The 15740-nt window shown below is 43.8% G+C and overlaps 1 long non-coding RNA gene across 2 annotated transcripts in view; it reads left to right on the top strand.

The window, feature by feature from the left end:
* The window catches only part of LOC129531584 (uncharacterized), a 31426-nt gene extending 17524 nt beyond the window's left edge, over positions 1 to 13902 (top strand). Inside the window, exons 2-3 of one of the 2 annotated variants that reach the window (XR_008676855.2) lie at positions 11364 to 11472; positions 11553 to 13902. This is a non-coding gene — a long non-coding RNA (uncharacterized lncRNA). The remainder of the gene's footprint in view (positions 1 to 11363; positions 11473 to 11552) is intronic. The other variant, XR_010129983.1, reaches the window with a different exon arrangement.
* Positions 13903 to 15740: the final 1838 nt, after the last annotated feature.

Below are 15740 nucleotides of genomic sequence, written 5' to 3'. Positions count from 1 at the left end.
TTCCACGGCCAAGTCAAGACTTTTGTAAATTGCTGAGAACTGAATTCTTACCTGGGAGCAAAGAGTGGACAAAGAATGGCACAGAGATGCCAAGGAAGCTGAGTTCAGGAGGGAAAGTGAAGCCTGCCCCACTCACCATGCTTGTCCTCTTCTCCCCAGCCTCCCAAACCCCAGCCCCTACACACACACCCGAAAAGAGGATTCAGCAACTGAATATGAGAGGGACAGACCTGGTGGAAGGCTTTGGTACCTGTGAAACTGTGCCCAGTTATTGATCTAGAGATTGACCACCAGAGGCAGTGTTATCATTTAAGACGAGTTTCCTTTGGCACTCACCATATCTTACAGCTTCTCCTATTTGTTCTTGTCCCAATCCTCTTCCGGCCCCCATCCAAGAAGCTCTGTGCAATTCAGCTAAATTTGTAGGACACTACTCCAGTTAGCACTGTGCTTAGGAATACAAAGTCCTTCTGGTACCAGGTCTGTTGCAAGCTCTTGCACTTCTCAAGGTCACAGACTTGACAAGAACACTTGACTATGTTCTTGCTCCAACTTACAGAAACTGGAATGATGCAAGAAAGATGATGACAAGCTCATGCACAAATAAAATGCCTGGGTCTTTCATCAAAACAGTGGCCAAGAAGCACGTATTTGTACATTTTAAGTTAAAATAAGATGTTGAAGGCTGGTGTGTTTCATTGTCTGTTAACTGGTCAACAGTCCCAATTGCTTTTTTTTTTTTTTTAGATGGAGTTTTGCTCTTGTCACCCAGGCTGGAGTGCAGTGGTGCGATCTCAGCTCACTGCAACCTCCGCCTCCCGGGTTCAAGCAATTCTCCTGCCTCAGCCTCCCGAGTAGCTGGGATTATCAGCATGCACCACCATGCCTGGCTAATTTTTGTATTTTTAGTAGAGACCAGGTTTCACCATGTTGGCCAGGCTAGTCTCGAACTCCTGACCTCAGGTGATCCACCCACCTTCGGCCTCCCAAAGTGTTGGGATTGCAGGTGTGAGCCACTGCGCCTGGCCCCAGTTGCATTCAGTGAGAGCGTGTGTGATGATACCTTAACTCCTATTTTTATTAACATCTAGTTTGTAAAGGACTACAGAGACACTGTGCTGAGCACCTTGGAAGGGTGGGGCTTGAGCCAGGCTGATGGACACGTGGGAGGACCAGGCTGGGGAAGGACTTGGGGCATGGACTTCTGTCTGGATATAGCACCAAGTGGGACAGTGTTGGGGGTCAGGGAGATTGGATTGGCCAGAGCACAGGAACTTGCAAAGAAATACACAACAGGACATAGGTAGGATAGAGAAGAGGCAAAAATATGTAAGTAGGCACCAGTTAGTGTAGCACATGATTTCATATCCTGTATATAGTTTAATTTAATCATAGCAACCGTGTAAGAAGAGTACTATATCTTGACTTTCAGTTGAGGATTAGGCCCCAAAAAGGCTGCTGATACAACAGTACTTAATTTCAGGTGAGGCTAGGGACAGTGGTTCCCCAGCCTCTGACAGGGTTCATCAAAGATTATTTATTTGCTTAATCTGAGCTACTTAGTGGTAAAGCCTAGATTCTATCCACCTTTTGTCTCCAGGCCTAGTGAATGCTCTTTTCATTTTACCTCACCTACCTAGTTACTACCATATTAACTTGCTAAAAATATTCTATGAAATGGATTCTATCTGCAAATAAGTGTAAATAATATATGTGTCTTGCTGAAGAAGAATAAAATAAGCACTTGCGGCCCCACCACTCAATTTAAGGCATAGAATATTACCACCGCTATCGAAGGTAGCGTGAAGGTCACCCTTCAGAGGCGACCATGATGCTGAAATGTCTGCTGATGACTCCTTTACCCTTTACAATGTTGCCACATACATCTGCTGAATAATTTCCATTTGCCCCTCCAGCTCCGTCTCCAGGCTTCTCCATACTGCCGTGTGTCCCATGAGGCTGGCCCATCTGGACTGCACCAGGGAGCTCTCTTGATCCTTGGCTTCGTGGTGGGTTTGGCCAAAGTGAAACACTGACAGGAAAGCAGAGGATGAGAATGAGGCCAGGGTGTCTGCTCCCCTGCTCCCTCTCTGCTGGGGCACCCACCATGAATCGGCTGCATTCATCTACCAAGGTCACTCTTGGTTCTGGCAGGTAGCCCTCTCCACCCTGCAGCCCTTTCCCTGCCCTCCCCAGCTCCTTCAGGTCTAGTGATGGTAAAGCTTCCTGGCTGCTCTGCCAGCCCTAGGGTGCTGAACCATCCCCTGGTGGTTTCCCAAACCTAGTGTTTCGTAATCATTTTTAAAAATCATGACTCCCCTAAATACCCTTTTCAGACTTTTTCCTCCAATCATCTCCCTGCCATGAAATTTTAATATCACACATATACCGTTGATCTATTGATGTACTGTAGATATCTTTGTGTTTTATATATGACAAGAATACTATATTTTGCCCACTAAAAAGCAATTTCACCCCTTGAGGGTGATACTGACCTTATTAGGAATGTATACCCTAACCCAACTTATATTTTGTAGTTCCCTCTAATACATTCTCTTTAGTCACCCATTTCCAGTGTGCTATCTCTTTCTTGCCAAGACACTAACATATATAACAATATGTTATGCAACATATTGTTATAGTATATGTATTAGTTAAACATATAGTGAATAATATAACAATATACTGTGTCCATAAACAATATTTTAGTTCTGTCAGGTTTTTATCTTTAAGTGAAGGAACACAGTATATTTTTCTTTTTCTTGGCCTTTGTCAATATTTGTGAGATTCACCCATATTGAAGCTTGTAGTTATTGTTCATTTTTACTGCCATATGGTATTGCATTGGATGAACATATACAAATTAACAAGTTTGTTTAGTGGTGGGGATAGATATTTGGGTTGGTTATTTTGAACACATGGCACAAAATATTCTTGTACATATCTTTTGGTAAAGACATAGATATACATATACATAATATACACATACATATACATATACAGAGTCTCTAGGGTACCAACCTGGGAGTAAAATTGCTGTATTGTAGGGTATGCCTATTTTTCTCCTTACTAGAAAATGCCAAATTGTTTTCCTGTAATGATACCAACTTATTTTCATACCAATAGGATTTGAGAGTTCTGGTTGCTCCACATTCTTTCCAGCATTTGTTATTGCTGGACTTTTTAAATTTTTGCCTGTCTGGTAGGTATGGAAAATGTATTTCATTGTAGATTTGATTTTCGTTTTGCTTATTACTGATAGGTTGAGCATCTTTCCACTTCTTCACTGCCCATTTGGTTTTCTTTTCTGTGAATGCCAGTTTGTGTCTTTTGTCCACTTTCCTATTGCAGTGTTTCATTTTTTCTTATTGATTCATTGGTTTCCTTCATATATTCTAGATGTTAACCCTTTGCCAGTTACATAAACTGCAAATATTTTTTCCCAGATTGTGGCATGTCTTTTCACTATTTTAAAAATGAATTGTGATGAATATACATTTAAAATTTTAATGGAGAAAATGTATTAACCATTTCCTTTCTGGTTTGTGTCTTTTGTGACTTATCAGAGACTTTCTTTCCTATGCTGAATTCCTAAAGTTTTTCTGTAGTTTCATTTAAAAGATATTTAAAATTGTGCCTTTTACATTTAAGTTTCATTTTTTTGTATATGGCAGGGATTCATTTTTTTTCATATTCATGGAAACCAAGTTTCCAGTGGCATTCATTGAATAGACTATCAGCCCCGTTGCCCATCTGTCTTTCCTTTCTTTCTTTATTTCTTTTCTTTCTTTCCTTCCTTCCTTCCTTCCTTCCTTCCTTCCTTCCTTCCTTCCTTCTTTCTTTCTTTCTTTCTTTCTTTCTTTCTTTCTTTCTTTCTTTCTTTCTTTCTTTCTTTCTTTCTTTCTTTCTCTTTCTTTCTTTCTTTAACAGAGTCTCACTCTGTTGCCCAGGCTGGAGTGCAGTGGCATGAACATGGCTCACTGCAGCCTCAACCTCCCCAGCCTCAGGCAATCCTCCCAGCTCAGCCTCCCAAGAAGCTGGAACTACTGGCACCCACCACCGCACCTAGCTAATTTTTGTATTTTTTGTAGAGACCGGGTTTCACCATGTTGCCCAGGCTGGTCTTGAACTCCTGGGCTCAAGCGATCCACCCCCACCTCAGCCTCACAAAGTGCTGGGATTACAGGTGTGAGCCACCACGCCCAGCCCCGCTTGCGCATCTTTACTGCCTCCTCTGCCACGTGTTTATAAATATGTGGGTCTGTTTCTAGGCTCTCTCTTCTATCCCACTGGTGTATTTTTATGTCCCTGCACCAACAACACAGTTCCCATTTCTTTTTTTTTTTTCTTTTTTGTTTTTGAGATGGAGTCTCGCTCTGTCACCCAGGCTGGAGTGCAGTGGCGTGATCTCGGCTCACTGCAACCTCTGCCTCCTGTGTGCAGGCGATTCTCCTGCCTCAGCCCCCTGAGTAGCTGGGACCACCGGCACGTGCCACCACGCCCAGCTAATTTTTTGTATTTTTAGTAGAGGCGGGGTTTCACCATGTTTGCCAGGATGGTCTTGATCTCCTGACCTCATGATCTGCCTGTCTCCACCTCCTAAAGTGCTGGGATTACAGGCATGAGCCACCGTTCCCAGCCCACAGTTCCCATTTCTATAGCTTAGAAATAAGTCTTGATATCTGTCAGGATAAGTCCTTTTTTCTTCTTTAGAAGTATCTTGTCTATTCTTTGCTGTTGACTCTTCCCTGTGAAGTTTTTTAAATGATTTATCAGATTCCAAAAAGAGCCTGAGCAGGCAGTGTCATGGGTAAACAGCAAGGGCAGGGATGAGCATCTACGTGCAGATCAACAATGCCGGTGCAGCAATGCTGGGGCAGAGTAGGGGCCAGACCATGCAAAGCAGTGTCAGAGACCACAGCACATCTGCAGTCCAGGGCAAGACCACCCCATGTAGGTAGGCTCAGCCAATGTCAAAACATGATGGGTGGCAGTCTCTGCTTACTATTATCCTAGTGGCCCAAGGACATCACAAAGGTACTAAACCTTTATCATAAGCCTCCTTTGGGAGGTTTATTAAGGAAATGGAATTATTCTGAAAGAGGAAAAAAGCTACGAAGGACTTAATTGTTAAATATTACTCTAGGCTAAGAAGATAAGTGAAAATGGAAAAGAGGCCAGAGTTGGGAATTCAGACTCACAGGGATCAATTAGTATCACAAAGAGACAAACCTAGCTGAATCCATAGCTCCAGCCTGCTTTTTCCCAAAGGGAATTTAGGTGGTTTCAGTACAAATCCATGTTCATTACTGGGGTTTATTTTAGTTGTTTGGTTTTGTTGTTCATTTAAGATAACACTTATTGAGCTTTTACTATGGGCCGGGCTTTCTTCTAAGCATTTAATGTGTATTAACTTATTTCCATGCCCCCTGCCAACCCAAATCAACTCAGAGTATGTATCCAACAGATGATTGATCGGTTGGCATATTTCCCATAGGAATAAATCACTGAGGAAAGGTGAAGAATTCCCTTTATGTGTAGACCTTTGACAACCACTCCTCAAACTGGGCTTTTGAACATTTTCCTTGCGGATCTTGTTTATTTGGCCCGAATGGAAAAATGTAAAGCCAGGAGTCAGGTTATATCATTTAAAAACAAAAACCAGACAGGATCATGGTGACCATATCTTCTCCGAGGGGAGGCAGGCAGAAGGAAGGGGATGAGCAGGAAGATGAATATTCTACAACAGACTGGGAGGAGTAGCCATTCTATCCTCCACAGAGGTTTCTTGAACAAGGAAGACTTGGCCCCTTGCTGCGGGCCAGGAAGTCCATGGTATCAGATGCCAGGCATTGGCATCAAGGAATTCCCAACAAGAAGGCAGCAGCCTCAAATCCTTTGTGGAGCAAGGCAGGTTATAAATAGATCTATAAATTTTTTTTAACCAGAAGGCAACAGGCTTAGCACAGCTATTCTTCCCTTTCGGTTCTCCTCCCTGCATCGCTTTGCCTATTAAATCCCTGCTACCAGGCAGAGCCATCTGCGTGTCAGCCAATCCGCTGCCGCAGCCTCAGGAGAGCCAGGATGGAAACTGGCTTCTATTACGACTTCAGGTTGTGACCTTGCTTGTGGAAAAAAGTAAATCTTCCTATCTTACCTCTGGCTAATTGGGCAGGAGGTAGAAGAGACAAGAATTTATTGTACACTTTGCCTCCTGCTGGCTAGAACGCTAATGTAGCCCTTGCAGAGGCAGGCTCTGGTTTCAGGGACAGGCTGAGGAGAGAGAAGCTGTGAGCTGGGTCTCTGGTACATGCAGCCAAGACCTGCTCATAGGGCTTTTAACTGCAAGATTTTAGAAGATGGGTTGTCTTACTGGCCAAGTTATATGTGGCTTGGGGTGTGTGTGTGTGTGTGTGTGTGTGTGAAAAGAGAGAGAGAGAAGACATAGAGAAATGGAGAGATTGATTTCATCTCTCCTAACAGATGATGACTTAGAAATTATTTAGCCTATTGAGTCTCCAACCTTGTTGTAGATCAGAACCCCCGGAGGCATGTTAAAGCACAGGTTACTGGGTTCCACCCCCAGAGTTTCTGATTCAGGTGGTCTGGGGCAGGGCCCGATCATTTACATTTCCCATATGCTCCCTGGTGACACTGGTGCTGCCAGTCTGAGGATCACATTTTGAAAACCAGTGATTTAATCTAACCTCCTGATTTCAAAAATGAGGAAACTGAAGCCCAAAAGCCCAACAGTTAATGAAAATACATGCTCAGGCACCCACAACTGGTTACTGGCTAAAGCCAGACTAGAACAGGGACTTCTGGACTCCTCATCTGGTGCTTTCTCCACCACATCTGGCTGGTACCTGGCCAGGATGCCAGGGAGTTGCTATGCTAATAATAAACATGTTATCCTTCATGGTTGAAGATTACCATTCCCTGCATGGTTTCTTCTTCCTCTGCCTTCCCTAGTCCAACAGAGCCCGCCCTGCTGGCTCAGGACAGAAATAGCCTAGCCCAGCCCACTCACCCACCAACCAGTGGGGCTTAGAATCAGGTCATGCCCCACAGCCAGGTGCCTAAGCACCTGGTGTCTATGTTACTGTCCAAGGGTTATTGCTGGTAAATGAATTGGAGATCTGAGGCCTTTGTAGTGACTACTGGGTGTGCATATTGGCCCTGAGTTATATATAGCTCTTTCTACATTCTCCATGTTCTCCTGAGGCTTTGACCTTGATGTCGGACATTTCAGCTCATTATTCTGCCTAGCACCTAAATCCTCTGCTGAGGTTAGAGCTCCACTCTGAATGATGATCCCATGATAGGAGACTCTACTGCTGTTGGTCTTCGTTCCTGAACTGGAGTGTTGGTCTATACCCAAACTTGGTTGCTGAGTCCTGCAGCCCACGGGTCAACCGCCCATGTGGTATCTGCCCACCCAGAGGCTTTCTGAGCTCTGACTGCGTCTCGAATTCCCTGGGCTATGCTCTGCCTGCCAGATTAGAAACCTCAGGCTCAACCTGGTATGAAATCAAAGCTGAGATTGACCTTGAGATGCTTGTCTACCTGTCACTGGCACTTCCAGGGCCAACTTCTGCACTGGATCACTTCCCCAGCCCCACCTCACCCTGGCCACATGCCTTCATCTGCCAGTGAGATCTAGCACAAAGATGTCCTGCAGAGGACAAGTGCTTCAAGTGATTTTTTTCCAGCATGGGGAAGGAGTACACTAACCTGTCTGTTGTAATAGTTTGCAGGTCTCTTTCGATATGGGAGGTGGTCATCTGGAAGGAGACAAAGGGTTGGCTCAATTGTTCTGCATAAATAATTGGTAGATACTGGCGGTAATGGAGAAAATACAACAGAGAGTCTTGGAGAAGATTGGAGCAGTTTGAATGATACAGGCGGCTGGAACATAGATGGGGAAAGCAGAATAAAAAATTCCCTATATGGAATAGCCAGAGGACTTTCGCCGCTCAATTTTAATTTGTCCACTGTAGAACAATATGACCTCCTTCTTGCTCCAAATCTTGATACATTTGTATAGCTTTTGTGGTGGTGGCATGTGTTGGGGGGGAAGGTGAAAGAGCAGGGCCATATATAGAAGTGTGGCTTGCTCCACTCACCTCTGCTGAGACCTACGTGTAGCTAGCAGCATTGTAACTTGGTTCTAGGTTGCACTCTGCTAGTTCTAGGTGGTGAACCTGGAGGAGTGAGCAGTGGCTGGAAATGGGGCTGGAAGAGGAAGCAAGGAGAGCTTAATGCAACTGGCAGCTGGCAGATGGGTGACTTGAGTAGATGCATGAAGCATACACCTAGTTTGCTCTAGTATGTTTGCCAAACATCCTAGAGGCTTCAAAGGCAACTCTTAGATGACAGTACTGGATAATTCTGGAATTTATTGTCAGCACACTCTAGCCATTTGAGAAAACTAGCCTGATGTGAGACATAGATTTTCTTTCTTTCTTTCTTTCTTTCTTTTTTTTTGAGACGGAGTCTCCCTTTGTCGCCCAGGCAGGAGTGCAGTGGCACAGTCTCGGCTCACTGCAACCTCCGCCTCCCAGGTCCAAGCGATTCTCCTGCTTCAGCCTCCCGAATAGCTGGGATTACCGGCACCCACTACCATGCCCAGGTAATTTTTATATTTTTAGTAGAGATGGGGTTTCACCATGTTGGCCAGGCTGGTCTCAAACTCCTGACCTCAAGTGATCCACCTGCCTCAGCCTCCCAAAGTGCTGGGATTACAGGCATGAGCCACTGCACCCAACCGGTAGATTCTCTTTCATTTAGATCCAATTAACTTGGTATCTGTGCTTCCTTGGTCAGAAGTTTGGGGGAAATAATCTTTTGTCTTGTCTATGAAGAAACAAATCAGAAGTAGAAACAAAGTGAGAGGGAGAAGGTTTAGATTTTGTAAAGGAACAGGTCAGTACTTTTCGCATACTAACAAAGTGTTTATTGCCCTAGAAAAATAATTTGCAATAAATCCATCAATAGTTTACAGGAGTGTATGGGTTTTTAAAATGTGAAACCCTCAATCGTTTTTTGAAATTTGGTTTGAGGACAGTTCTAAATGTCTTCCTAACCCCTTTCTCTCCCATAACTTTCATCCCTTTATTTCTCCCAGCCAGGCCTTCCATGGTGTGGAAATGATATGGAAAGTCAGGTTGCCATTTTTTGTAAGGCTCCCCATAGTATCCTGGACAAATTTTCTTTCTCCTTTCCAAATAAGCGTCGATCATTGGACTGAAGTGGATGGTTGAGATGTTGCAGTGGGAATAAAAGGAGATGGCGAGAAGGTTCTTGCCTAAACCATTCCCCTTCCTTTGTTCCCAGCCCAAGGGCTGCTGGACAGTGTCTCTCAGAGTACACCTTGGTCCTTTTCCTGAGAAAGCCAAACTTGGAAGTGACTAGCAGGTCTAATTATGCCTCTATGGAATCCAAATGCTGGAAGGAGACAAAGAGAAGTCTGGAGGCCTCCGACTGGAGAGAGAGCCTGATGGATTAAATCCAAGCTTCGCGCAGTCCCAAAAAGCTGTCAGGGTGCCTGGGCAGCGTGGAGCCGATCTGGACGATGCATTCCAGATGGCCCGCCTTCCTTCTTTAGGTTTGGGGCCAGTTGGAGCTCCCGGGCGGTCTCCCAAGGTAGCCCCCCAGAGAGCTCGGGGCAGCTGTCCAGATGGGAGGAACCAAAATAAGGATCACTGTGGCAGGCTTGGAATTGGAGGAAAGCCCCCACCCCCCAACTTTGTGTTGAACATCTGGATATCATTTTTCAGACTTTTAAAAACACTAACTCTACTCTGTGAAATACAGCCAATTCATTTCTTTAAAAAAAAAAAAAAAAAAGCACTTGGGGAACATTCTAGGCCAAGCAGTTGCCCCAAAGTGGATCCAAATAATTTTGAGCTATATGATATAGTGGAGCTCAGAGAAGAGCCTCCAAAACTAACAGGCATCTGATCATCACCCCACTCCCCACCTCCCAAATTCACCAGCTGACAATGATGCCACCCGCTACAGGGACTCCAGGGCAATGCCAGGGATTTGCAATATATTTTACTTTTTGGTTTTGTTTAATTTTAGCTTACACAAAATGTACAAGTCAGATGTGGAAGATTGTCTCTTATATTCAAGGATTTCAGGCTAAGTTATGGAAAATCAGCATGAGACAGAGAGAAGGGACAGAGAGAGTATGTGAGAGAGAGAGGGGGGAGAAGGAACAGACCCACTGAGCCACTTGAAAATTCCACGGTCTGTAAACCTGCTCTGGCCGTGACAGAATTCTTTATTGTGAAGACAGGTCTACTGGCCTGCAGGTCCCTTGCAACCACGTGGCTGAATGGTAACCTGAACTGAGTCAGCCAACTGCAGCCCCTTCTCCAAAGGCCCTGAGGGGAGGTGAGAGGCAGGAGCCTCTACCCCAAGAGTGCCCATGGTCAAAAAGGAGAGAAACCCTTCCTGCTCTTAGGAAATCCCAACTTATGAGGCATAGGTAGGTCCTAGTGCTGGCGAGCTTTTGGCTTACCAGAAAAGAATAGTCACAGAGCACCATGTGCTAGAAAGTTCCAAGGGAAAGGAGTCTAAAAATATTGAGCAGACACAGTGAAGGAGTGAACAGAATAGGTCAGGGTTATTTGGAAGGAAAAAGGTTGCTAAAAGAGAAAACCCTTTCCAATCCAATAGTCATACACAAGGAAGCCCAGGTACAGATCTTGCCCAGCCATTCCAATTTCAATTCTGTGGCTGTTAGAATTCTACTTCAGTGAAGCTATGCGGACACATATCTAGAAAGTATGTGTCAGGAAATGAAAATCTGACACATCCAGTCAATTCTCCAAGTGTACCTTGATTGAGGAATAGAAAATATTTGGCCTAGTCTACATTCGTGGAAAATAATAACACCCAATACACAAATATCTACTGTAACTATGTATCATTGTACGAAAACAAGCCATGAATAATCACATACATAAGTCTATAGACTGTAAACACGTGGTGATACATCCTTATGCAGCATATCCATGCACTCCCAACTGCCCGATCTCACTATGTCCTCAGGAGTCACAAGAGCATCGTTATCCCTATCACTCAGAGACCTAATTCCACCCTGGTTCTCTGGATGGTTCAGCATGCAGATCTACAGCCTTAAGGCTTAGACCTTTGCCTGTCTTGACAAGGGCTTTCTGAGCTGCCAAACAATTCCCTGCTATATGCCAAGGTATTATTAATTAATGTTGATCCCGCTTATGGCAGCTCTGCTGTGAAATGCCAGCCCTGTTAATAGCTCAACGTTGGGCTCATGTCGACTTGGAGTTATAACTCAGGCCTAACCTTTATTTTATCTCCTTTTACGATAATAGAACACTGGAAGATTCTCAAATGCTATAAACAATACTCTTCTGAAACTCATCCACCTCGTGGTAGCAGAAGCACACCATGAGCACCAGCCAATCTTCCTGAAATTATGTTGTAAGTGACAGGCATGCAAGGAAATGACAGGTAATTTTTACTTCCAGACATAAAGGAGAGTTTTTGGTATTCTGTTCCAGACCAGAAAACGTACGTGGTGGAGAATTTCCTTGGACTGGATGTTTCTTGCTCACTTGAATTTTAAGAGAAACTTTCCCAAGGGGTCCAGACAAGTGCTGTTTTGCTCTAAGTCTCTGTATGCAGCAACATTGGTTGTTTTCATCATACCTATACCTGGTAAGCGGCAGCATTGCTCTTCTGCATGATATTAGTACTTTCCTACTGTGGTTGGACTTCTCCCCTTGCAACTCCTGCTTCTCCATGATGTGACGCAGGTTGAATGAAGGAGCATGGGGCTCTCCCAATCAGAGACACCTGAGACTGGCCCCAAATCACCTTGCCCAGGGAACAGAAGAAGCAGATGCCTACGGTGTGGAGCAATGCCCCACATCTGCGCAATTCCAAATTCCATGGCCACCCAGTCTTCATTTCCTTTCCTGAAACTGCCTGTGAGCTCTAGTAAGATGGAGACTCCAAACTTAGAAAGCAGATGCCTGGGGAGGTACTCTGTGCAGAAACTGGACTCCCTGAGGTTCTGCCTCCTAGGGGTTTGGCCTGGATTTTCTAGGACAACTCACTGCACTGGGGAAAATGAGCTCATCTGGTCACTGATCAGACAGATGTCAGTGACTGATCAGGAGTGTCAAGGACAATTCCCCAGAAAATGGCTGCTGTTCCCTGTGGCTTTGGTGGCAGTGCCACACAGATGGGTCAGTCTACCTGGTAGCCTTCTCAAATCCACAGAATGTAAACACCAAAAGAAGCCACAGTCCCTGGGACCTGCATAGGAAATGTCTCAGCAGGCATCTGACCGGATTAGAGTCAGCAGAGGAGAATCTGTCAAAACAAATCCTGTTTTGGAAATGCAGGCCTATTCTGGTAGGGTCCATCCCAGGACCTAAGAGGGGAGGAAAATTGGCTAAAAAGAGCAGGACTCACCCAAGAAGCTGTGATGGAGGCACACCCATGCTGCCCTGATGGCTGGCTGGCACTGTAGATGAGTTCCAGATAGGTTACTGGCAAAGAAAAGAGCACTTCTTCCTGCTTTGCATCGGCAACCTGTGCCTGGATTATGAGCTGCTGGAGCAAGGGTAGACTGGAAGGACACCAGGAGGTTTCTGCTGTCTGATAACATTCCTGGGGCTCAAGGAATTCTTCCATCCAGTCTCCTACTTCCAGGAGGCTTCCTCCCCTGGTTTCTCCCCAGGTACCATGATGGGCCTTTCCTTTGATATTGAGCAGCTATTTCCACCCTGTCTTTGTCCATGCCTCCATCTTTGAGAGTTTGTTGTATTCTTGGTTGACCCAGGTGATCACAATTGCCTGTTACTGACAAATTAGATTACCATGCAATAAGTACTCTAAGCAGAAGGTACATATGTTTGTTGTTACCAAGAATGTCTAACTTAACTTTAATCCATAACAACTCGTGTTAGGGGAAATGGCATACCAGTTTTCCTTTTCAGAGAGTTTTCTTTATCATTGTTCATTTTATCTTTGTACCTCTTTGGACCACGTAGAGATTAGTCAAATTACCTGCATTTGACAAACTAGAACAATACAGCCCCATAGTGACTTCTCTGAAGAAGCCCAGAGAATTGGTGACAAAGCTGACATCTGGTCTCCTGATTTCCATTCTGGGATTCTTTCTACTGATCTTTCTTATTTCATTTATTCAATGTACCAACTCAAATGAAAACGTGCCTACTACATGGCATGGAAGAAACAGGCTTCTTGTCTTATCTCGCATAGTCTGCCCACGCAAACCATCTGTCCAGCCAAACCAAAATAGCACTGTGCTTCCAGCCTCTGCACCCTGGCTCCTGCCTTGTCGCTGGCTTGAACCACCCTCCCCCAACTCTCTGCTTAATGAAACTTAATCATCCTTTAATCCCAAGCTCAACTGTCCTGTCTTCTATATTGCCTTCCTGATTATTACAGCAGGAAGTAATTTCTCTTGCTCGAAATGCAGTTAATTAAAAAAATGGGCAAGTTTGGTGCCATCATACTCTGCCTTGGATTATAGTGTTTTGTTGGTGAATTTTATCTCCCCAAGTAAGCTGTGGGCCTGAAGAAGGCAGCAACTGTATTTCACACATCTTAGTATTCCTCACAGTCTTGCGTATGATATAAGCTAAATATTTATTGAATGAGTCAATGAAAGTGATTTTCAGTGTTGAGAGCTGAATTCAGAACCCCAGAATCTGATCTCCATGTTTCTTCTACCAAGTCGTTCTGAAAGCAATGCGGTTTCTACTATGATTTGCCTCTTTGTAAGCCAATCACGGTTGAAAATAGGCTGTTTCATATGGTGCAGTCTAACCCAATGCATATGGAACTGTTTGGACAGAATTAAATAGTTTAAATGGCTGAGCTTGAAAACTGAACTTCCTGTGCTGTCGCTGGCTAGCATTAAATGCGTATCCCCTCCCGAGAAGGCCTCCTTCTTTCATAAACTTGTATTAGTTCTCACCATGAGTAGTGTGAGAATAAAGTATAGTGGTCGTTGGGGTGTATCCATGGACCAAATGAAGAGGAGAATGAGGGAGTGACCTGGTGTTGTGTCTTCCGTCAGTCATCCATTCACTATTTCCATAAGCATTGACTAACTGTATTCTGTCACTGGCCTAGATGATGTCAATACAGAAATAACACAAATCTCTACCCTCATAGAGTCCCAATCTACTGATCATCTGTGGCCACGGCAAAGAATTTAAGTAAAATTCTCAAATTTACTGGATAATCGTTCTTACTCTTCTTTTTGTTTCAGCTGAAGAACTGAATTAAGGGTGGAACTCCAGGCACCATTCTGTAAATTAAACATATACTGAAAATGGAAACAGTATACTGAATCAATCTGTATACTGATATGTAATAAAACAGATAATATGCTTACTAGGAGCCTCTCAGGAAGCTGTTTGGGGTAGCAATGGAACACTGAGACTTCCAAGGGCCTGCTCAAGTAACAACAGACCTTCCCTTCACCTACCTGCCTTCAAAGAGGGCTGGGGGTGTTGGTTACTGCTATTGTCACATTCTGCTGAGCAGAAGGTACAAGTTTGAGTCAGAGCTGAATTGTTCAAGCCAGTGGAGAAGAGGCCCATCCTATCCTCTTTCCTCTGTGCTTATCAGGCTGTCTTTAAATAAATAATAAGCATATATTTAAAGAATATGGGCTGAAGCAATACTAAATTGGCCTACACAGACAGCTGTCTGTCTTGGTCTAGCCTTGATTATCTGTATCCATTTACTTTAAAGGGAATGAACCATTCCCTGGGCAGTAGCAGAAGCCACAGAGAAACTCAGGCATCTTAACCAAGTCTGGCATCCTATGCATTAATATCCCATTGCTAATAGTAATTCATCCCATTTGTTTATTTATTAGCAACAGTTATATGCACTGCTCAGATAACTTCCTCATCCAAATTAAATATTAGCATATTAGGTCAACAACATCAGTCTTCTGAAGGTGATATCTCTCTGAAGTACAAAAGGGATTCAACAAATCAAGCAAAGACCTGTAGCCTACTTCCTACCAGGCATTGTCCTAGGTACTGTGACACTTAGTTCATTCAGAAGACTACCGTGATAGACAAGCTAAGAAATGTCTTTGTGGAAGAACAAAAATAATCTTCAGTATATCATCTTTACAAAAGTGTAGACATATCCTAAACAGCTCTATCTCCCTTTAACAACTCATTGTGAGTACTTTATCCATGCAGTTATCTGAATCCCTTCAGCATGTATTCTGTTCATGTCTCTAGCACTGCTTGGTATGATGAATGTATAACTCAAAGAGTACAGTAGAATTTCCTTCTATATGTTCTAAAATTACTTCTTTCAACATGCAAGTGCTTCTTCTCCCCTTCAGTTTCAGTGCTGCATAATCTGGTGAACCACTCCTGATTACATAGTATATAAACTTCATATTTTCATGAAATGTAATCATGTTCCTATTCGGTCTTCCTTCCAAAATGCTTTATCCCCTGCAGTAAGTCATCAGTCCTTAAGTCATTTTTGAGGCCATCCTGAAAATTTTCTAGCTCTTCATGTTTTTACTGATGTGTGTGGTTGACAAAAGAGTAGGCAATAAACACACAAATATAGACAGTGTGATTCTGTATATATTTAGGTTGATGTCTCCATGATTACTTAATAATACATAGGTCAGTATGTCATACAATCATTTATCATTAATTCATGTTTCT

Source organism: Gorilla gorilla, chromosome 12, assembly GCF_029281585.2.
Source record: "Gorilla gorilla gorilla isolate KB3781 chromosome 12, NHGRI_mGorGor1-v2.1_pri, whole genome shotgun sequence".
In the NCBI taxonomy this organism is placed as follows: domain Eukaryota; kingdom Metazoa; phylum Chordata; class Mammalia; order Primates; family Hominidae; genus Gorilla; species Gorilla gorilla.
Note: the sequence above shows the minus strand (reverse complement) of the source record. Positions and strands in the feature narration are given on the sequence as shown.